The 24198-nt window shown below is 43.1% G+C and overlaps 1 protein-coding gene across 1 annotated transcript in view; it reads right to left on the bottom strand.

The window, feature by feature from the left end:
- The window catches only part of BOK (BCL2 family apoptosis regulator BOK), a 57817-nt gene extending 38284 nt beyond the window's left edge, over positions 1–19533 (bottom strand). The window contains exon 1 of the mRNA XM_040348884.1: positions 19267–19533. The gene's annotated coding sequence lies outside the window, so the exon portion shown is untranslated. The remainder of the gene's footprint in view (positions 1–19266) is intronic.
- Between the last annotated feature and the right edge of the window lie 4665 nt (positions 19534–24198).

The following is a 24198-nucleotide window of genomic DNA, read 5'->3' as shown; positions in this document are numbered from 1 at the left end:
GCGAGGACGCCGGACCCGCCGAAGAGGACGCCGGACCCGCCGAAGAGGACACCCGACCCGCCGAAGAGGACACCCGACCCGCCGAAGACGGACGCCCGACCCGCCGAAGACGGACGCCCGACCCGCCGAAGAGGACACCCGAAGCCGCAGATGGACATCGGACCCGACGAGGCCGCCGATGAACGCCGCGCAAGACACCAAAACTGTAAGTACAAAAAAACAAAAAAACTTTTTTCCACAGGAATTCGGGCCACTTTGGGGGTGCGCGGTATACGCGGGAGCGCGTTATACCGCGATAAATACGGTAATCAAATACAATAGAATATGACCTGGCTTCTTCTATCTATCTTCCATTTTCTGAAATTCGAAATTCATATAGAATGAACTCAAATTCGAATAGAGAAATATTAGAAGTGTAGAATAATAAAATATATATATATATATATATATATATATATATATATATATATATATATATATATATATATATATATATATAAATAAATAAATATATTTTATTCTACTCTATTCTAATATTTTTCTATTCGAATTTGAGTTCATTCTATATGAATTTCGAATTTCAGAAAATGGTTATATATATAAATGTAATTATATATATAATTATATATATACTCTGTAGCTCCTGCTGGATTTTGCTTCTAATCCTCTTGTGGAGGCTTCCATTTGTGGATGGACATTTTATGGTTACACACCCTATTACATTGTATAAACTGAAGGACTTATAAATAAATGGTTGTGGAATGAATTATTTGAGTCTCCATTATTTCTTATAGGGAAATTCGCTTTGATATACAAGTGCTTTTTCCAGAAAAAATTATGCTCGCAATCCAAGATTTTACTGTACATTTTAATGAATTTGGTTTTTAAAAAAGTTTTGCACGATTATCACGTATTGTTTTCTCATTCTGAGATTTTCCTGGTGGAAGCATTGAAGGTTGAAAGTTGAATGAGAGAATGCCAAGGATTCACCTAATATAAAGATTTGATCTTCCAAACCGGTGACCCAAAAGGATCTGGTGAGGGGCCCCCTTACACTAGGTGTTGGAGAACATTATATAAGAAGAGCATAGAATACTAAGGGCACTTACACACTGGGGCGGTGAGAGCGGCGGCGGTAAAGCGCGTTTTAAACCACGCTAGCTCGTGAAGAAATGGTTAATAGCACCCGCAAAGCACCGCTGCCCATTGATTTCAATGGGCAGGGCATTTTAAGAGCAGTGTATACACTGCTCCTAAACCGCCCCAAAGATGCTGCTTGCAGGACTTTTTTTTAACATCGCACTAGCGCACTGCTCCAATGGGAAAGCACTCTGGCTTTCACACGGGAGTGACAGGAGATGCGCTTTGCAGGTGCTATTTTTAGTGCTAAAACGCATGTAAAGTGTGAAAGTTACCTAAGGAAAGCACGCATCACTAATGCGCATGTGGTGGCAAGCAAAGAAGTAGATTTGAAGATAATAATTTGTATTATACAGACTTTTTTCTTATATGTTCACAATTGGTGTTGGCAAGTGCTTTTCATATTCAAACTGTTGGAGGTTGTGATTGACTTTAGCTGCACGGTTTTATATGATTTTATTATCATTTTTCATTTACACTTTACGTCAAAGCTAGCGCCCAACATACATAGCAGAGAATATTCGTTTGGGCCGATGCCTGAAATTGATGACAGTGGCTGATTATTGATTGAAACTGCACACTAGGGGCGGCGTTTTCATAATATAATATAAAACATAATATATATTGATGAAAATTCATCGGACACATACACTACATCATTGTAATATGATGAAAAATCCACACCAATATGTCCTTGCTCTACAGGTCAATTTTCTGTGCTTCTTACATCTCTAATGATATATCCATATGTGCATTACTGAAATGTATTTAACCTTATATTAATCATCTCCAGTGGTTATATCATATAGGGAGGAATTACCTTTCATGTATTCATGCAGCTTAATTTAGAACAAGGTCATAATCATTTTCTCCACCATCTAAAGTAGACATTAGAGTACATTGTGTACTACGTGTTTACGCATGTCACTTGTACAACAATTTTAGTTGATGTACTGAAGTTAAACAACCAGGGCTTGGTTTATAGCTGAATGTTCTTGGCTGGAAACAATTAGCAACTGGCATTTTATTGGTGACAGCTCCACTTTGCAGGGTGACTTGGCTCCGTTGAGTTCTCTGAAAATACACTCACTATTTTTAACAGTTTGGGTGACAAATGTAGCAAGGGACTCATGAAAAGTCTACATAAATAACACTTGATTTGGGGATTTTTCTGCACTGTGTGCAAGTAAGTACCATTGTTCAAAACCACTTTCCATTTAGTATAGAATTTATGTATATTACATTAAACCATTTCCCCATTAGCATAAATTAATATTTTTTAAAACCATACTCAGAGGCAGTGTCAGCCTGTACAGTAGGGGGGCACGGGCGCCACCCCTCATTCATGCGTACGGCCCCCTAATCTACATGCAGGGTGCCGGATGCATGGATTCCAATGGGGAGGGTGTTTTTGAAGCACATGATTAGAGCCAGAGGCTTGGGGTGCAGAGCACTGTGCTCCGAGCCCACCAAGTTGTGTGACAATACCAAATGAATATTCACTATTTTCACACTGATTCTCCTCCCAGATAATCAGGTCGTGAGACCCGTTTCTCGATTGGCTGAAAGTAGAAGAGACCCTATTAGCCAACTGATCCACCAGCCGCCATAGTCAGACTCCAGCAATGGCTCACCATCCAGCATCCGGCTCAGCCATCCAGCACTCCCTGGCTCGGACAGGGGAGGGAGGAGGAGGGGAGGTCGGAATCATCCAGCCTCCTAAGGTAAGAAGGCCATCCATCTTCCATGGCGGGGTTTGGAGGGTGTTCAAGGTACAATATGGATTACTGCACATATCTGACACCATACCACATACCAGGGAAAATCAAAAACTTGATGGTGGCGCGATTAAGTAATTGTAAAGGTTCTTATTTTTTTTTAATAACAAACATGTTATACTTACCTGCTTTGTGCAAGGGTTTTGCGCAGAATGGCCTTGATTCTTCTTTTTCTGGGATCCCCCAGTGGCACTCCCTTCTCCTCATCTTCATAGAGTGCCCCCACAGACAACCGCTTTCCATGGGGGCACGCTCCCAAGTCCTGCTGCTGCGTCCATTGACACAGACAGCAGGACTCGGCCTCACCCCCCCCCCCCCCCCGGATCCTGTGTCAATGGATTTGATTGACAGCAGTGGGAGACAATGGCTTTTGCTGCTATCAATCTATCCAATGAGGACCTGAGACAGCAGCTGGAGCTGCTGGGCTTGTGCACGTCACTGGAACGGTCAGGTTCAGGTAAGAAAAAGGGGGGCTCTGGGGGGCAGCTGCAGCACAGATGGTTTTTCACTTTAATGCAGGGACGTCCATTTTGCCTGACATTCTTTGAACCTTTAAAATTTGGTCTAAGTGTGTGTGTGTTCGTCCAAGCACTAATACACTGCCCTACAAGAATTCTCTTGCCTTTGTGGTTGTGGGTGGTGAAGAGATGAGCTTGGGTGTGTTATTGGGATATAACGTATTTATCGGCGTATAACACGCACCTTCACTTTAAGATGGAAGTTTCAGGAATTATTATTTTTTTTAAATAAAGAACTGTGAAGCAAATTAGGGGGTCAGTGCCCATCAATGCAGCCTAATTAATGTCCATCTGCAGCCTCACCCTTGCCATGAATGCAGACCCACCATTTCCATGAATGCAGACCCACCATTGCCATCAGTGCAGCCTGATCGATGCACATCTGCAGCCTTAGAGGGGACAGGGAGGGGGCAGGAGGAGCGCCAACAGATTACATACAGGAGAGTCTCCTGTTTACTCGGTGGCCTATTTAATACGAAGTCCCACCTCCTATGATAGACAGAACAGTCGTCCAATGGCAGCCCAGGAGACGGGACTTCCTATTACAGATGCCACTGAGTAAACAGGAGATTCTCCTGTATGTAATCTGAAGGCGCTCATCCTGCCCCCTGTCCCTGTCCCCTCCGATGCAGTGCCGATAAATACAGTATATATATTTTGTGGCCCTGGGAGCCACAAAAGATATACATATCCAAATCCCCAGGGGGGCCGTACTAAACTGCAACGCGGGCCGCATTTGGCCCGCGGGCCGGACTTTGGACATGCCTGCTTTAATGCATAGAATGCATTAAGGTGAAAAACCAAGAGACTTTACAACTCCTTTAAAACTAAGAAGGAAATCATTTTCACACTGCCTTACTACAGGGAGTGCAGAATTATTAGGCAAGTTGTATTTTTGAGGATTAATGTTATTATTGAACAACAACCATGTTCTCAATGAACCCAAAAAACTCATTAATATCAAAGCTGAATATTTTTGGAAGTAGTTTTTAGTTTGTTTTTAGTTTTAGCTATTTTAGGGGGATATCTGTGTGTGCAGGTGACTATTACTGTGCATAATTATTAGGCAACTTAACAAAAAAAAAATATATACCCATTTCAATTATTTATTTTTACCAGTGAAACCAATATAACATCTCAACATTCACAAATATACATTTCTGACATTCAAAAACAAAACAAAAACAAATCAGTGACCAATATAGCCACCTTTCTTTGCAAGGACACTCAAAAGCCTGCCATCCATGGATTCTGTCAGTGTTTTGATCTGTTCACCATCAACATTGCGTGCAGCAGCAACCACAGCCTCCCAGACACTGTTCAGAGAGGTGTACTGTTTTCCCTCCTTGTAAATCACACATTTGATGATGGACCACAGGTTCTCAATGGGGTTCAGATCAGGTGAACAAGGAGGCCATGTCATTAGTTTTTCTTCTTTTATACCCTTTCTTGCCAGCCACGCTGTGGAGTACTTGGACGCGTGTGATGGAGCATTGTCCTGCATGAAAATCATGTTTTTCTTGAAGGATGCAGACTTCTTCCTGTACCACTGCTTGAAGAAGGTCTCTTCCAGAAACTGGCAGTAGGACTGGGAGTTGAGTTTGACTCCATCCTCAACCCGAAAAGGCCCCACAAGCTCATCTTTGATGATACCAGCCCAAACCAGTACTCCACCTCCACCTTGCTGGCGTCTGAGTCGGACTGGAGCTCTCTGCCCTTTACCAATCCAGCCACGGGCCCATCCATCTGGCCCATCAAGACTCACTCTCATTTCATCAGTCCATAAAACCTTAGAAAAATCATTCTTGAGATATTTCTTGGCCCAGTCTTGACGTTTAAGCTTGTGTGTCTTGTTCAGTGGTCGTCGTCTTTCAGCCTTTCTTACCTTGGCCATGTCTCTGAGTATTGCACACCTTGTGCTTTTGGGCACTCCAGTGATGTTGCAGCTCTGAAATATGGCCAAACTGGTGGCAAGTGGCATCTTGGCAGCTGCACGCTTGACTTTTCTCAGTTCATGGGCAGTTATTTTGCGCCTTGGTTTTTCCACACGCTTCTTGCGACCCTGTTGACTATTTTGAATGAAACGCTTGATTGTTCGATGATCACGCTTCAGAAGCTTTGCAATTTTAAGAGTGCTGCATCCCTCTGCAAGATATCTCACTATTTTTGACTTTTCAGAGCCTGTCAAGTCCTTCTTTTGACCCATTTTGCCAAAGGAAAGGAAGTTGCCTAATAATTATGCACACCTGATATAGGGTGTTGATGTCATTAGACCACACCCCTTCTCATTACAGAGATGCACATCACCTAATATGCTTAATTGGTAGTAGGCTTTCGAGCCTATACAGCTTGGAGTAAGACCACATGCATAAAGAGGATGATGTGGTCAAAATACTCATTTGCCTAATAATTCTGCACTCCCTGTATACTATGCGAAATGAGAGCAACGGAGTTTGGCAATTCATTTAAGGACTGGCAGATCTTAATGTCATCTGTATGATCTGCTTATGTCTGTTCTTAGAACAAGACATGGTAGTAGAAGAAAGTAGCAGCATGGCACAATCAAGTGTCTGAATATTAAAGCAGTATTAAAACCCAAAAACAAAAATGAAATATATTGCAAATTACCCATAAGATCATTTTTGGCTTTTTTCCTTATGGTTTCAACCAGTGATCTGGCCAGTAGCACACCTCCTGTATTAAGGAAATACCGCTATGACAATTTGAAAGTTGCTGCGGCTGGACATTGCACTGAGCGGTAATAACATTTAGGTCAGTATGCACCCAGGATAGAATGCTTGAAACATAGACTGATTGTGTTTGGGGTATTCATCCCTGGATGCATAATGCTCTAGACATTAGTACCGCTTGGTGCCTCATACAGCTGCAGCAGCTTTCAGCCAGCCAGCAGCAGGGCAAGACAGTGCACATGTCCATTCTGCCTGCACCTAAATTACCAGGGTTTCATGCACTGGGGCTAAATGCCCAGTGTGCATGAGACCTTAAGGCCATCATAAACAGTCCCCCCACATTCCCTACTCAATGCTTATTATCACATTTGGGTTAGGGCAATTTATGCCTAATGAGGGGCAGAATGAGTGTTTCCATGAGAAAATGAGAAGTAATTGTTATTGCTCACTTTTTTAATTCAACTTGTTAGAAAACCTCTGTGTGATCTTACTACTAAAATATGGGTGTGCTGCTTTCTCCAAGGAGGCAAGACACTAAAGAAACTGCAGAGGGTCCCAGTGCTACATTCTTGGGTAGAGACAGGGTCTAAACTGTTGGGGGGAGGGGACACGTGCCCCCTGAGCGACACATTGAGAGGGCGCCGTCAGTGGTAAGAGCAGGTGGTGAGTGCAGCCGATGGGGGAAAAAACTGGAACCAATCTTCTGTATAGCTCTCCCCGCAACAGCTGTAAGCCGGAAACTCCTCCTCCCGCCAGCTTTCAGCTGCTGCAAAAAGAGCCACACAGAAGATCAGTAATTTCTCCAACGGGCCGCACTGATAACCCACTCTGTCCACATACAATTCCCCCTACTGCCCGGGCCCCTGCTGTGTGCCCCTGCCGTGTGCCTGCCACGCAATGTGCTAAAAACACCTCTTGCTAAAAGATATGTGCTTGATAAAATTATTAAATGTGTTACTCACTAAAAATAGTGAAAGTACCTAATTATGTTTTCAAATCAACATTCTGTAATCCCCTGCACACCATTGATTTACTAAAGGCAAATAGGCTATTCACGTTGCAGGGGAAATTTCCCTTAGCTTAGTGAATGTGCTGAAAATTCAGTTTGACAAAAAATATCTAATCATGTGAAAGTGAAATAATAAAAAACAATAAATTTGATTGCACATGTTTGGATGATGGAATATATTGCAGCTTAATAATTGTCAGAGTGGCGGCTGTGTTAAGCCTTGTACACACGATCGGATATCTGATGGAATCTAATCCGATGGATTTTTTCGTCGGATATGCGATGAAGCTGACTTTCATCAGTCTTGCCTACACACCATCAGCCAAAAATCCGACCGTGTCCAAAGCGGTGACGTAAAATACTACGACGTGCTGAGAAAAATGAAGTTCAATGCTTCCGAGTATGCGTCGACTTAATTCTGAGCATGCATGGATTTTTGATTGATGGACTTCTACACAGACGATCGTTTTTTTCTATCGTTTTTTTATCCATAGGAAAATTTTAAAACATGTTCTATTTTTTTTCACCGATGGGAAAAAAAAACGATGGGGCCCACACATGATCAGTTTGTCCGATGAAAACGGTCCATCGGTCTGTTTTCATCAGACAAACCGATCATGTGTACAGGGCTTTAATGTTCTTTTTTTTCCTTTATTTCTATTTGTTGATCTTATTTTTCAACTTCCTTTAGTAGACCAAGATGTCCAACAAAAAAAGGAGTTAGAGGGTTGTGGCAAACCATTAAACACTGACAGGTGTCAGTTTAGATGTAAGTGTGCGCGTAGAGGAGTGTTTTTGTAGCATTAGGTAGGTGGGCTGTCATGTATCCACGTTTACTTTGTGCAATTACACGTTATTGATGCAATGCTGTTTCCAGTGCATTTTTTAATTCATATTTTGGAGTGTTTAGAGTTAACAGCCATTGACTAAGGCTCGTTAATCCTGTTGATAAAGTATAAGAAAACATCGAAACGCATTCAGATTCGCTATTTGGTGGGATATGAAAACAGAACTTCAGGACTACAAAGCCAAAGTACTTAGATTTGTATGTTATTGCTTATACCACACATACAAACAAACCTAACAAAAGAGGTCTGTACTAATAAAAGCAAAGCTGTTGCACACAGCAACCAGGAAAGTGGAATTTGTTTTGATTCACTAGGAAATTAAATGAGTAATTTTACTGGGCTGGATTCAAGAAGCAATTGCGCCTGTGTAACCATAGTTACACAGCGCAATTGCTTACTTGCCCACGGCGTAACGAATGCTCCTGTGTCAGGAACCTCGTTACGCCGACTGCAGCCTAAGGCCTGGTACACACGATAGGATTGATCCGCGGATACGGTTCGCCGGACCGTATCCGCGGATAAATCCTCTGAGGATTTTAATCCGATGGAGTGTACTCACCATCGGATCAAAATCCGCGCCGAATTCCCATCGCGGTGACGTGCCGCGCCGTCGCCGCGATGATGACGCGGCGACGTGCGCGACGCTGTCATATAAGGATATCCACGCATGCGTCGAATCATTACGACGCATGCGAGGGATGGGTTCGGACGGATCGATCCGGTGAGTCTGTACAGACCACCGGATCGATCCGCTGGAGCCGATTCCAGCAGATAGATTTGTTAGCATGTCTACAAATTTTTATCTGCTGGAAATCGGAAATATCCGCGGATAAATATCCGCAGGAACGTACACACCAGGGGATCTATCCGCTGAAACTGATCCTCTCGTGTGTATGGGGCCTTAGATATGCGTGGCATAAGGCTCTTATGCCCGCATATCTTAGGCTGCATTCTTGCAATGGCCGCTAGGTGGCGTTCCCGTTGTGCTCAGCGTATAGTATGCAAATTGCATACTAGCGCCGATTCACAACGTTACGCGAGCCCTGCGTACGCAGTTTACGTCGTTTGCGTACGGCGGTTTTCGCGTAAGGCTGCCCCTGCTATTAGCAGGGGCAGCCAATGTTACGTATACCCGTCGTTCCCGCGTTGCGAAATTTCAAATTTACGTAGTTTGCTTAAGTGATTCGTGAAAGGCGATGGACGCCATTCACGTTCACTTTGAAGCAAATGACGTCCTTGCGACGTCATTTGCCGCAATGCACGTCGGGAAAGTTTCCTGACGGAGCATGCGCTCTACGATCGGCGCGGGAACGCGGCTAATTTAAATGATTCCCGCCCACTACGGGATCATTTAAATTGCGCGCGCTTACGCCGGGCAGTTTGCCGGCACGCCCACGCAATTTACGGAGCTGCTGCTTGCCCTGCGCCTCCGTAAAAAAAGCGCAAATCTACCTGAATCCAGCCCACTGTGTTTTGCTATTAAACTGTTTGTTAATAGAATAGAATGTCCAAAATCAACCCCATGGCTTTGGACTTTTTCCTTCCCAGGCAGATGTGATTCATTCAAGTATTACATTTTCTTGGCCTTTAAACTGTGACTCAGGCGCATTTCGTGGCCAACGTGGAACAAGTCAACATTTTAATGATGGAACTCAGTATTACATCTACATATTTCTATTACAGCATGGCATATCAAAGTAGGGCAGTTCATAGGTTATGATGAGTGACTCACCTTGGAATGTTCCTATTGCATTGTTGTAAAGTTTTATAATAGCCTATTACCTATGTGGGTGATTTTAGGGATAATATTACATTTGTATCTTTACCTATCACCAATGAAGAGTACTAGAAATGAGTTAATGAAAGGTCACTGGAGCTAGTATTAAAAGCAACAAGCAGAAAGGTGGCAACCAAATCTCCTCCTCTTTCTTGGCACAATATGAGTTCTAGAGCTTGCCTATTAAAACAAATATAATATAATTGCTCATAATAAAAATATACTGACGTGTCAGCCCAAAAAGAAAAAAGGCAACCATGCACTTTATGACTAAAGATTTTAGAAGAGAAATAGACAAAGGCATATAGCATGAGCAAAGGATGTAGTCATACTGCATTAAAACGGAGGTTCATCTCAATTTTTTTTTTAAAAGCCAGTAGCTACAAATACAGCAGCTGCTGACTTTTAAAAAATGGACACTTACCTGTCCAGGTCGCCCGCGTCGTCGGCAGCCGAAAGCCAAGCGGTAGCTCGGCTCTCGGCTTCCCCCGCCGACATCCTTGGTGAGGGAATCGGGAAGTGAAGCGCTGTGGCTTCACTGCCTGGTTCCCTACTGCACATGCACGAGTCGCGCTGCACCATTCTCACTGGTCTCCGCTGTGTTCTGGGAGCCCTGTGTTTCCCAGAACACAACGGGGGGTGACGAGGAGGGGCGGGACTACCGCGGGAGTCTATACCAGGAAATGGTAGGTGTGAAATGTGACACCGGAGGGTTCCAAAAAGCGGAGGTTCACTTTTGGGTGAACCTCCGCTTTAAGTCAGAATGCGTATAAGCCTATAAAGGCAAAATAATTGTCATAAGCAGACATATGTGATAATCAAACATAATGTAGCGAATGGTTGCTACTAGTTACTAACATCCACCATATACACATGTATCACCTCAGAGACAATGAACAGTCAATTTTTTTTTCTTTTTATTGGGGAATATAACTTGGTTGGGGGAAAGGGAATATGGGATGCCCATAGAACAAGTTGCTTTGCAATCATATTTAAGTAATTTAAAAAAATAGATTGAGCCTTGAAGAACTGATGAACCCTAACATTTACAGTCACTTCCCTGCATAAACTTATGCAGACTATTGCTCCTCCTCTGCATAGCTCCTGCAGACTGTTGCTTCCAGGACTTCTTTCCTATTGCACAAAACTTCCACTGTAAACTGTTAGCCTTTCTGTCCCATCATCTTCACTTGACAAAAAGGGATCACTCTGAATAATCTCAGATTGCTGGCTGTAGTTAGTTGTACTTGGTGGTAATTTGCTGCGCGTTTGCCGTGCATGTGCTGTGGTTCGATGGGGAGACGTACACACAGCGCGCACCTTTGTCAAGCTCTTGACAAAGGTGCGCGCTGTGTGTACGTCTCCCCATTGAACCACAGCACATGCACGGAAACGCGTCGCACATTGCTGTCCCCAGGCGATGACGTCATCTTTCCCCCCGCAACCATAGCATCCACAAGCGTGCGCTTCAACGTGCGCTCCGGCGTCTCCATTGGCACATCTGTGCACCTACAATCCCTACAACCAAGCACATGGACCCAGCAAGGTTACACCTACAAACACAGCACAACACCAGCGCTGTGATAGAGACCCAAGGATACTCACATCTATCGGTTGGACCTGGACGAATCGCAGGACAACAACTACATGCCTGAATTCCATAACTTCATGTACTTTTATTTCAAACATTGAGTAAAAGCTGTACAGTTCACCTAGTGGCGCCTGCTTCTTTTTTGTTGTTTCTTTTATCATCTAGACAAAGTTGTTGCCATCCTTCCAGAGAGAAAAGCAGATTAAGGCATTGTAAGTGGGAGTACTGTAATCACTGTAAAGGACTAGCATCAAATGTAGGGCTTTAAGGACACCACCACTCACTGGTTCTTCTTTTTAAGAGCTTTGTTTGCCCATTTTTATTATAAGCAAGTTCAGCAAACAAACATAGGTTTCCCTCGCAGGGGTTTTCAGCATTCCTTTGTTCATCAACAAAATGACATTCAGCCTAGTTGGCTATCTCTATAGCTAGCAGCCTCTTGCTGCACTGGCTCCTCCATGGAGCCCTCCTGACAGGGCTCTAGTCCTGCGGGAACGCGTGGGAACGGAGTTCCTGCACTTTTTTCACAGCAGGAACGCAGTTCCCTTTGCAGGACTAGAGCAGCCGAGCCGCCCGAGCCGATCCTTCACTAAGCGGCGATGCCCAGCTCCAGTCACTGTCAGGGGCAGGCGAATCTTAGTAATCCTTTATGTTACTGGCCGCTTCCTGTATATGGATTTATCGGGTAGTGTGCGGGTATTCCGTCACTTCCTCAATGCCGCAATGTCTCCTGGGAGCTTTTGTCATTGTTCCCAGGAGACATTCCGGAGGTCTTCTGCGAGTTATCGGGGATTTAGAAAGAACTTGCTTAAAAAAACATGCGGTTTAGTAATTATGCATATGAGCGTATCATTTTTTTTTTTGGTGGGGGAGTGGATCTTGGGTGGGAGTTCCCACACTTTTTTCCCCAGCACTTGACCCCTGCCTCCTGACTCCTGGTACTCCTACTTCCTATCTGCCGGGGTGGAGCCCAGAACTATGGTCAGGTTACCACTAAAAGCCCAGCACACACCTGACCAACCAGTATGCTGGCTGTTTTCGAAAACAGGACCCAGCATCCCACCCGAATCAATTCCGTGGGCTCCAGTTCCCAAAATGGACCTTTCTTAGGAAGGAGGGAACTGAAAAGCCAGTTTCCTCTTCATGTTACAAGCTCCCTGGAGCCCCTCAACATTTCCGGTTGAGAATTCTGGGTCACGACCTCCTTCTAGTCCCTGGCAGGACAACGCTCTGCCACATCACTTATAGAGGTAATAAATGCCTGGGTTACATTTATTGCACACATTGCTTAATATATTTGCAGTTAGCATGAAAATTCTGATGCAAAGCCCACTTTAATTGGAATTCAGAAATCAGCTTGTGGTAAAGGTAGGAGGTATTATACTGTTTTGTTAATGTTTCTTTCATGAATTGTATTCTCCGAAACAGTGCTCTGGCCTACAGACTGCCTGGATCCATTGAGAATACACAACAGATACATTTAGCTTGACATGAGCTAAATCACAAAGCAGCTGTGAACATTGTTATGTTATGAGATAGTTTAGGGAAAACAATTATAAAGTCTGGAGTCTTGAGCCAAAAAGCAATTTCTACATAGCGGGTGGTTTATAGTTTATTATAGTTTATTGTTCCATGTGCTGCAGAACTCTTGATAGGAAGCAGAACCCAGCTGTACAGATGCATCAGAGCAGAGCTCTCTATTGCTCAAAGGACTACATGTGAGTCCTTCAAAAGTGATTTTATTTTACTGTGAGGAACAGGTGCTGATTTATCTTTTTCGGTGTGTTAACCTGTTTCCCCAAAAATAAGGCCTACCCTGAAAATAAGACCTAGCGTCATTTTCCAGGAGGGCTGCAATATAAGACCTACCCCTGAAAATAAGCCCTAGTTAAAAATGTTTGTAAAATCCTATTATTCACTCTATTACAGGAGTATATAATGTACAATGTGTGTGTTTCTGCAATATAATTGCGGGGAAGAGAGCTCCGGCGGGTAACAGAAGTGCAGAGCGGCCCTATAACAAATGTATTTGGCACAATTATATTACAGAAACACATACATTGTACATTATATAATACTGTAATAGAGTGGATTATAGGATTTTACAAGCATTTTAACTCAGTTCACACTGGGGATTCCTGACAGGCAGGGAGGGAGAGTGGGAGAGAAGACAGCACATTACATGGTAAGACCTACCCCGAAAATAAGCCCTACTGTGTCTTTTGTTGCCAAAATTAATATAAGACCCGGGCTTATTTTCGGGGGATACACGGTAGTACTGTGGTTTCCAAACTTAGGCTTGGGGGCCGGATGCCCTCTGCCCTATCTGGCCCTTGGGGCACTTTTCCTTCCACCGATGCATAACACTGACACCAACAAAGGGGTGTAATTCCTGTTCCTTACATCGACAACAGGGCATTATTTCTCCCACTGACACCAACAATGGTGCACCATTCATGCCACTGACACCAACAATGGTGCACTATTCATGCCACTGACACCAACAATGGTGCACTATTCATGCCACTGACACCAACAATGGTGCACTATTCATGCCACTGACACCAACAATAGTGCACTATTCATGCCACTGACACCAACAATGGTGCACTATTCATGCCACTGACACCAACAATGGTGCACTATTCATGCCACTGACACCAACAATAGTGCACTATTCATGCCACTGACACCAAACAATGGTGCACTATTCATGCCACTGACACCAACAATGGTGCACTATTCATGCCACTGACACCAACAATGGTGCACTATTCATGCCACTGACACCAACAATAGTGCACTATTCATGCCACTGACACCAACAATGGTGCACTATTCATGCCACTGACACCAACAATAGTGCACTATTCATGCCACTGACACCAACAATGGTGCACTATTCCTCTCCCTAATGCCAAAGATGCATTATTTACTCCAACTGTCACCAACACAATTTCTACTCCCAATAAGACAGAGACAGAGACAGAGATATAATTTTGCCCCTGTACAAATCATTAGTAAGACCTCATCTGGAATATGCAGTTCAGTTTTGGGCACCAGTTCTCAAAAAGGATATAGGAGAACTGGAGAAAGTGCAGAGAAGAGCAACCAAACTGATAAGAGGCATGGAGGAGCTCAGCTATGAGGAAAGATTAGAAGAACTAAATCTATTCACTCTTGAGAAGAGGAGAATAAGGGGGGATATGATCAACATGTACAAATATATAAGAGGTCCATACAGTGAACTTGGTGTTGAGTTATTCACTTTACGGTCATCACTGAGGACAAGGGGGCACTCTTTACGTCTAGAGGAAAAGAGATTTCACCTCCAAATACGGAAAGGTTTTTTCACAGTAAGAGCTGTGAAAATGTGGAACAGACTCCCTCCAGAGGTGGTTCTGGCCAGCTCAGTAGATTGCTTTAAGAAAGGTCTGGATTCTTTCCTAAATGTACAGAATATAACTGAGTACTAAGATTTGTAGGTATAGTTGATCCAGGGTAAATCCGATTGCCTCTCGGGGGATCAGGAAGGAATTTTTTCCCCTGCTGTAGCAAATTGGATCATGCTCTGCTGGGGTTTTTTGCCTTCCTCTGGATCAACTGTGGGTATGGAGTTGGGTGTATAGGATTTTACTGTGTTTTTTTATTTTGTTTTTTGTGGTTGAACTGGATGGACTTGTGTCTTTTTTCAACCTGACTAACTATGTAACTATGTAATAAGGATTACCAAATGTCAGTAAATTCATGGACAGTTTGTGAAATCCGTGATTTTTACAACTGTCCGTGAATGTCCATAACAGACACGCAGGGGTAGATTCAGATAGATTAGCGGATCTTTAGATCCGCGTAATCTATCTGATTTACGATCCGCCGGCGCAAGTTTGAGAGGCTAGTGCTGTACTCAGAAAACACTTACCTCGAAACTTGCGCCGGCGGATCATAAATCCCCCGGCGGAATTCAAATTCCGCGGCTAGGGGGAGTGTAGTATTTAAATCAGGCGCGTCCCCGCGCCGATTTAACTGCGCATGCGCCGCCGGCTAAATTTCCCAGCGTGCATTGCTCCAAATGACGTCGCTAGGACGTCATTGGTTTCGACGGGAATGTAAATTACGTCCATCCGTATTCGCGACCGACTTACGCAAACGCCGTAAAATTTCAAAACTCGGCGCGGGAACGACGGCCATACTTAACATAGGATACGCCGCATATAGCAGGGGTAACTATCCGCCGGAAAAAGCCGAACGCAAACGACGTAAAAAAAAAGCGACGGGCAGGCGTTCGTTTCTTAATCGGCGGATCTCATCATTTGCATATTTGTCGCGTATACAAATGGAAGCGCCACCTAGCGGCCGGCGGGAGATTGCAGCCTAAGATCCGACGGTGTAAGTCACTTACACCTGTCGGATCTAAGGGAGATCTATGCGTAACTGATTCTTATGAATCAGTCGCATAGATCCGACCGTCGGATCTCAGAGATACGATGGCCTATCAGGAGATACACCGTCGTATCTCTATCTGAATCTGCCCCGCAGACTGCATGTCTATAATGGACATTCATAGACAGATGTAAAAATCATGGATTTCACAAACTGTCTGTGAATTTACTGACAGTTGGCAACCCTGTTCCCAATGGCCACAATCCGCCCCCCCCCCCCCCCCCCCAGTGTGAAGGACAGTAAACTGGCTTTGTGCTTCTAAAATTTGTTTGTTTGTAGTACGTCTGTAGCTTTGTTGCAATTGGTAGCTAAGTCATAGATTTTTGGCATAAAGCAACCTTTTTCAACCCTTTTACCATGAAGAAACCCTTGAAATAGTTATCAGGTCTCAGGGAACCCCACTCAAATTATTGGATCTTCAACTCGTGGTACATTAGCGTGATCAGTAGGCTGTATACTGTAGACTTTTAAATGAAGAAATTAAAGAATGGGGTTTAATTAATAATCATGAATTTAAGTAAATGATAATAATGGCCAGAAAAAAAAAAATTGTAGTGAATCCTTAGTGGTCAGTGTAGAAATGACCTCTTACATTGGTGGTCAATGTAAAAGTCACCCATTACATTGGTGGTCAGTGGAGAAATTACCTTTTACATTGGTGGTAAATGTGAAAGTGAAATTACATTAGTGGTCAGTATAGGAGTGACCTCTTTCATTGGTGGTCAGGGTAGAAGGGACCGTCTACATTGGTGGTCAGTGTAGAAGTGACCTCTTCAATTGGTGGTCAATGTAGAAGTGACTTATTACATTGGTGGTCAGTGTAGAAGTGACCTCTAACATTGATGGTCAGGGAAGAAGGGATCCTCTACATCAGGGGTTTAATCTGCCTGTGGGAGTCATGCTTGTAACTGTGAGCCTTGCAGTTCCTCATGGGACATGTAGTTTTGCAACAACTGGAGGGCCACCAGTTTGAGACCCCTGCTCTACACTGATGGTCAGTGTGGAAGTGACCTCTTAGGCCCCGTACACACGACCAAACATGTATGCTGAAACTGGTCCGCGGGCCAGTTTCAGCATACATGTTCGGTCGTGTGTAGGCGCGAGCAGGCAGAATTCCAGCAAACATTTGCCCGCCGGGCCTTTTCCCAGCAGACAAATATTCCTGGACGTGTTTTAAAACCGTCCGCTGGAATCCTGCCCGCTCGGACATGTACGGTCGTCAGTACGTGGAAGCCTTTAAATGGCAGGCCCGCCCACGTCGCCACGTCATCGTCGCGGCGACGACGCGGACACGCCCCGCGTAGTGTTTACGCGCGGACTTCTGTACGATGGTTAGTACAACCATCGTACAGAAGCCCTCTGGCAGGCATGTACGGTGAAAACGGTCCGACGGACCGCTTTCATCGTACATGTTTGCTCGTGTGTACCGGGCCTCACATTGGTGTTCACTGTAGACATGTGGACAGGGATCCACAACCTAGGTGCCATATACGGTTGGGCGATGCTCCTTTCGTCCTTCAAGCTGAGTAGCTATTTGGAACTGTGCATAGATTGGGAGCGGCTAAGTATAAACCTGTTTGTTTTTAAAAAAAAATAATAATAATATTTACAATCACTTTAAATCTTTTGTTTCTATAATTTCTACACTGACCACCAATGTAATGGGTGACTTTTACATTGACCACCAATGTAAGAGGTCATTTTGAAACTGACCACTGACTGTTCACAAAAGATGACAAGGGAAATTTTTTTTTTTTTTTTAACAGCACGTAAAGGGCTCAATCACACCATTTGCAGTAAACTGCATTTTTTGTCATTGGATCAATGCAGGTCACTGCAAGGGTCTAGAAAACAATGGTTTTCTATGTGACTAGTTCATGCTATAGTGTTCTTCAAATACTTGCATGCATTTTAACGCAACACAATGCAGCAAAAATGATAGTAAACATATAAAAAAATTGTTAGTGTTTTGACCCTTCTGGGGAACTGTCACTTCATAATAGATGACATGAAAACGCATACCAACGCGCATAAAAACTCAATTTAGCGCAACACAATGCACAGGAAATTTCATGTCCAATGCACATCAAGGCACATGCATTTTTGATGCGCTGCAGAGAGTTTTTCATTATTAGTAGCTACAGCAGTACATACTACCTAACTAGAGATTATGGGCTAGATTCATAAAGCCCGCCGTAAGTTTGTGTGGGCGTAACGTATCTGAGATAAGTTACGCCGCTGTAACTTAGTGAGGCTGGGGCTGGATTCACAAAAAACCTGCACCCTAAGTTACGGCGGCGTAGCGTACATCTGCCGGCATAAGCGCGCCGAATTAAAATTCGGAAGAGGTGGGCGTGTTTTATGTAAATAAAACATGACCCCACGTAAATGACGTTTCTCACGAATGGCGCATGCGCCGTCCGTGAATGTATCCCAGTGCGCATGCTCCTAATCACGTCGCAAATAGTCAATGCTTTCGACGTGGACGTAATTTACGCAAAGCCCAATTCGCGAACGACTTACGCAAACGATGTAAAATTTTCAAAATTCGACGCGGGAACGACGTCCATACTTAACATTGGCTATGCCTCATATAGCAGGAGTAACGTTACGCCGAAAAAAGCCTTACGCAAACGACGTAAAAAAATCCGCCGGGCGCATGTACGTTTCTGAATTGACGTATCCAGCTCATTTGCATATTCTACGCTAAAATCGGCGGCAGCGCCCCCTAGCGGCCAGCGTAAATATGCAACTAAGATACGACGGCGTAAGAGACTTACGCCAGTCGGATCTTAGCCTAATTTCGGCGTATCTTGCTTTCTGAATACAGAAAGAAGATACGCCGGCGCAGCTTTGAATTTACGCTGCGTATCAATAGATACGCCGGCGTAAATTCTTGCTGAATCTAGCCCAGTATGTTTTCCTATTGGACAGCATGTCCTTATTTTTGATCCACTTGTTTCACACACTGAATACAGTCCAGTTTCATAAATGTTATAATGTAGTATCTCACCATACCGTGTAGATTGGTATCTGTGCATCAACGCTAGATATTAAACACCTCCACAGCGCATTAAATTAACTTCATGACATTTCACCAAACCGGATTACAAAATGATTTGTTTACATTTTAACTGCACCTCTTCAAACATACTAAATACAATAAAGCAGCACAGATAATACAAGCTGAATTTAGCTTTCCTAAAATGATGGATTTTGACGTTCATTTATATTCAAAACCATACACGTTTCCAGGGACATGAATTATTTAAGGACAAATGTACTGAGGCTGTTCTTGGAAATCAATGGGCTTTGTGTTTCTACAACACATGTAAGCCTGTAATAGATATTTTGATCATATCATAATTAGCAAGGTGCAAACAAAGAACAAAAAAAAAAAAAATCTGTCTAATCTTATCTGTGCGCTCACACATATAAGTAATGAATAGAAGTGGAAATAAAAGTCATTACTCACCAATCTATTTCTCCAGGAGCCGGAATACACTATACAACCACCCTCTACCTAGCAGTGAATTGATTGGCTCACATCCTTGAGTCCCCTCTTTCTCCAGGTTGTGGACCTGCAGTTTCTCCTGTGTGTGGCTCCTGCGGCACTGCTTGTTCCTCAGCACTGTGCACTTGATCTGGCAGAAGCAAGCATAACCAGAAGCTTTGAGACAGAAGGAGGGGGTGGGAGGAAGGAGGGAGCCAGCAGCCTTTATCCTTCTAAGGAAAATAGCAAGAATGCAATGGAGGAGGGAAGAGCGTAGCTGTTCAGAGGTGCAATATGTGCCAATCAGAGCCACAGGTCCCTATTGCTGCAGATCTTATCTTTTTTTTTTTTTTTTATGTTTTATGTAAATCTTAGCACACCGTTTACCTGTGATTCACTTAATGCTGGTGCGCTTTGTAGCAAATTTTTTTACAACTATATTTTATTAAAGAAATTGACGTAAGGAAATAGAGGTGTGCCAAGGGGGTAAATGTCTGCCAAGGTCCTGGTTTGAATGCCAGTGTCTGAGCCTGGCTTCTGCTACTATTAGAAGTGGATGCACCTGTTGTATTACAAACAGCGGTTTGGCCTTAATAAGGGATTGATGGTTGGATACCGCTAACAGACACGCTCAAGGGTGGTCCGAAAAGAACCAATATGTCATTTAAGGCCTGATGTACCAGCCAGGGTTGCCAACTTTCAGTACATTTACGAACAGTTTGTAAAATCTGTACTTTTTGCATCCTTGATTGTCCATTACAGACACATAGGGCCAGATTCACATAGAACTACGTTACGCTGCGGCGGCGTTACGTATCCCATTTACGTTACACCGTCGCAAGTTTACAGCGTAAGTGCCTGATTCACAAAGCACTTACCTGTAAACTTGCGGCGGCGTAGCGTAAATCCGCTCGGCGCAAGCCCGCCTAATTCAAATGGGGCGGGCACCATTTAAATTAGGCGCGTTCCCGCGCCGAAGGTACTGCGCATGTTCCGTCCATAAAATTACCCGACGTGCATTGCGTTTAATTACGCCGCAAGGACGTCATTGGTTTTGACGTTAACGTAAATGGCGTCCAGCGCCATTCACAGACGACTTACGCAAACAACGTCAAATTTAACATTTCAACGCAGGAACGACGGCCATACTTAACATGGGTTACACCACCTAGAGGGCACTCTTAGTTTTATGCGACGCATCTCTACGGAGACGACGTAAATTTAGATCGACGGGCAAAACGGACGTTCGTGAATCAGCGTAACTAGTCATTTGCATATTCCACGCCGACCGCAATGGAATCGCCACCTAGCGGCCCGGCCTAGAATTGCAGCCTAAGATCCGACGGTGTAACACAGTTACACCTGTCGGATCTTAGGGCTATCTATGCGTAACTGATTCTATGAATCAGCCGCATAGATACGACAATCGTATCTCAGAGATACGACGGCGTATCAGGAGATACGCCATCATATCTCTTTTGTGAATCTGGCCCATAGGCTGCATGTCCGTAACTGACATTTATTACCAGATCCAACAATTATGGATTTCACAAACTGTTTGTACATTTTCTGAAAGTTGGCAACCCTGGTACCAGCCTAGGTAGCACTGCACATCTTACACCTGTAACAGCTTTGTAGTAACAATAAAGATACGTTGTAGAAGAAAGAGCTGACAATATCTAAAAATCAGAAAAAGTGATATAGGCACCACTATTATTATTATTATACAGGATTTAGATAGCGCCAACAGTTTACACAGCGCATTACAATAAAAAGTGGAACAGCACAATTTACAATACAGTTCAATACAGAAAAAAAATTGTATTCCCAAACTCATAGTATTTTATTATTTCTTCAATGAAAAATGTTTTTTTTTTATTGGTAGAGAGGGTGTGCTTTCCTTGTTTTTCTTTCTTTCTTTTATATTTTGGATTGAATACTTAATAAAATATTATCTGTTTGGGAATACTCCAGGGGTGCCCAACCAGTGGCCCGCGGAGCCCTCTGATGTGGCCCGTGACCTCCTGCTCTGGGATGGAATAAAATAGAATAGAATACTGTTATTAAAGGTAAGTTTATTACTAATATCATAGTGTATAAATGGGCATATCTGTTCTGCAGTGGTTACTGGGCTGCTTTCATACTGATCCTCAGGTGCAGAGAAGTGCACCTGTGGGTTACCTGCACTGAGCCATAGACTTCTATTACCTGTGAGTTTGGTGTGCTGAGAGTAGAGTGGGCTCTATAGAGCCGAGTGGGCTGTCATCCACCCGCTCCGCTCATTGTGGCCCGCAACTGGTTACCAAGTCGCTTAAGTGGCCCTTACTCTTCAAAAAAGTGGGCACCCCTGGAATACTCAGTAGTTGTTCCCATATCAAATAAAGGCACCAAATCCTGTCGATCGCTGATCTCTTTTATGTTTTTCAGGTAGAGCCCAAACTCTCAAAGGTTGCCTACCTCTGGATTACAGGAATTATTTGCGAAAGCTGTGTGAATGCTGAGACATTTGCACAGTGATTTTTTTTATTATATATAAACCAGTCTAAAATAGTTCACCCAAAAGTGATATTTCTGTTATAGGTGGATCCTGATGGGGTGTAGTCAGCCCCTGGATTCTTAAGGTCTGGCACACTCTAGTAATAAGATCTCCCTGCTATAATCCCCAGCCCTGTTTCTCTCTACCTACCCGCATACCTTGCAAATACATTTTCTTACAATGGAAAAATGCATGGAGAAATACAGAGTGGAAGAGGAAGTTCAGGATGGAAAAGACAAACCTGTCTGATCAATCTTTATCTCTGTGTAAGGCCAGCCTGCAGGTACTTGCTGTTGACTTAAAGTGGTTGCAAAAGGCACAAGGTTTTTTTTACCTTAATGCATCCTATGCCTAGCTCCAGGGCAACTAGAAAACCCTGGGCATCTACTTACTATGGGGGTAGCACTACATATAAATGCATGTACAATGCACGTGTTGATCAGTTTTTCAAGTTTCCTGTGCAGGTTTTTCTACTATTATACTTTCTGGAACAGGCTGGAACCATTGAGATGAACTATAGTCACAGTATCAATACATGTCAGATGAGTAATAGCCCACTGAAGGTGGGGTTTTACTACTGTAACGCTTTTCTTAAAGCCAGACTATTGCATCTTTTCAGCTGCCAGGAGAACTTTGGTCGGGAAAAGTGGCCGCGTGTATGCTCCCTCACAGTGTTTCCCATAGGAAAACTGCGGGAAAAAAATGCTGCGATTCATGGCGAGAAAAAAGAGAACATGTTCTCATTTTTTAAACCGCAGTTTTCCTGACGGGAAAAACTATCGTGTGTACTAGGCATTAGTCAAAGAGCCATCAAAGTGAACAGTGACGGAAGGGCCATCTCTAGTTTAGTCTAGCTCATATATTCACCTAATAAAACAATCATTATCCAATACAGTTGTGTTAAAGGGCTTGTAAAAGCTTGTGTTTTTTCACCTTAATGCATCCTATGCCAATCAGGAGTGCAAGACCCCAGAGAGCCAAGACTCTTGTGGACATTACTGGATTGAGAGTGGGCTCAGGTAAGTATTAGGAGCCAACTTTCTGCACAAGTAAATGATGGACTGAGCATAAAAAGATAAAACAAAATTATGAACTAAGCATAAAAAGATAAAAAAAAATAAAAATTATGGACTGAGCTTTGTAGTAGCAACCTGAAGAGGTTAATCACCCTCTTGGAAATCCAAGCAAAGTCCTTTCACTAAGAATTAAATGAGGAGGACACCAGACACAATGCCCCCATAAACCCGCTGACTCTATACTGATGGTATAAGAGGGATGGCAGCAGCACACAGTCTGTAGGATCTTTCACACCAATCTGTACACACTAATGTCCTTGGATAATTGGCTGCCTCCTTCCAATATCTTTCAGACACTTTCTCCCTGTGATACCAGACTAGATCCTCAGACAACAGCCCCTCCAGTGGCGGCTGGTGCTCCATTTTTTTGGGGGGGGCGCAAACAAAACCCCGGCCAACCCCCCCCCCCCCCCCCCCGCCAACGTCACTCGCAGACAATGGGACCTGCAGACAGACAGACAGATATTCCGATAGATAGATAATTGGATAGACAGACAGACAGATAGATAGATAGATAAAGAGAGAGAGACATAGATAGATAGAGCTATAGATAGAGAGATAGATAGATAGATAGATAGATAGATAGATAGATAGATAGATAGATAGATAGATAGATAGATAGATAGATAGATAGATAGATAGATAGATAGATAGATAATTGGATAGACAGATAGATAGATAGATAGATAGATAGATAGATAGATAGATAGATAGATAGATAGATAGATAGATAGATAGGATAGATAGGATAGAGAGAGAGAGAGAGAGACATAGATAGATAGAGCTATAGATAGAGAGATAGATAGATAGATAGATAGATAGATAGATAGATAGATAGATAGATAGATACAGAGATAGATAGATAGATAGATAGATAGATAGATAGATAGATAGATAGATAGATAGATAGATAGATAGATAGATACAGAGATAGATAGATAGATAGATAGATAGATAGATAGATAGATAGATAGATAGATAGATAGATAGATAGATAGATAGATAGATAGATAGATACAGAGATAGATAGATAGATAGATAGATAGATAGATAGATAGATAGATAGATAGATAGATAGATAGATACAGAGATAGATACATACAGAGATAGATACATACAGAGATAGATAGATAGATAGATAGATAGATAGATAGATAGATAGATAGATAGATAGATAGATAGATAGATAGACACATAGATAGATAGATAGATACATAGATACATAGATACATAGATAGATAGACAGACACATAGATAGATAGATAGATAGATAGATAGATAGATAGACACATAGAGAGATAG

Source organism: Rana temporaria, chromosome 4 (genome assembly GCF_905171775.1).
Source record: "Rana temporaria chromosome 4, aRanTem1.1, whole genome shotgun sequence".
NCBI lineage: Eukaryota > Metazoa > Chordata > Amphibia > Anura > Ranidae > Rana > Rana temporaria.
This window is presented reverse-complemented; position numbering and strand designations above follow the sequence as displayed.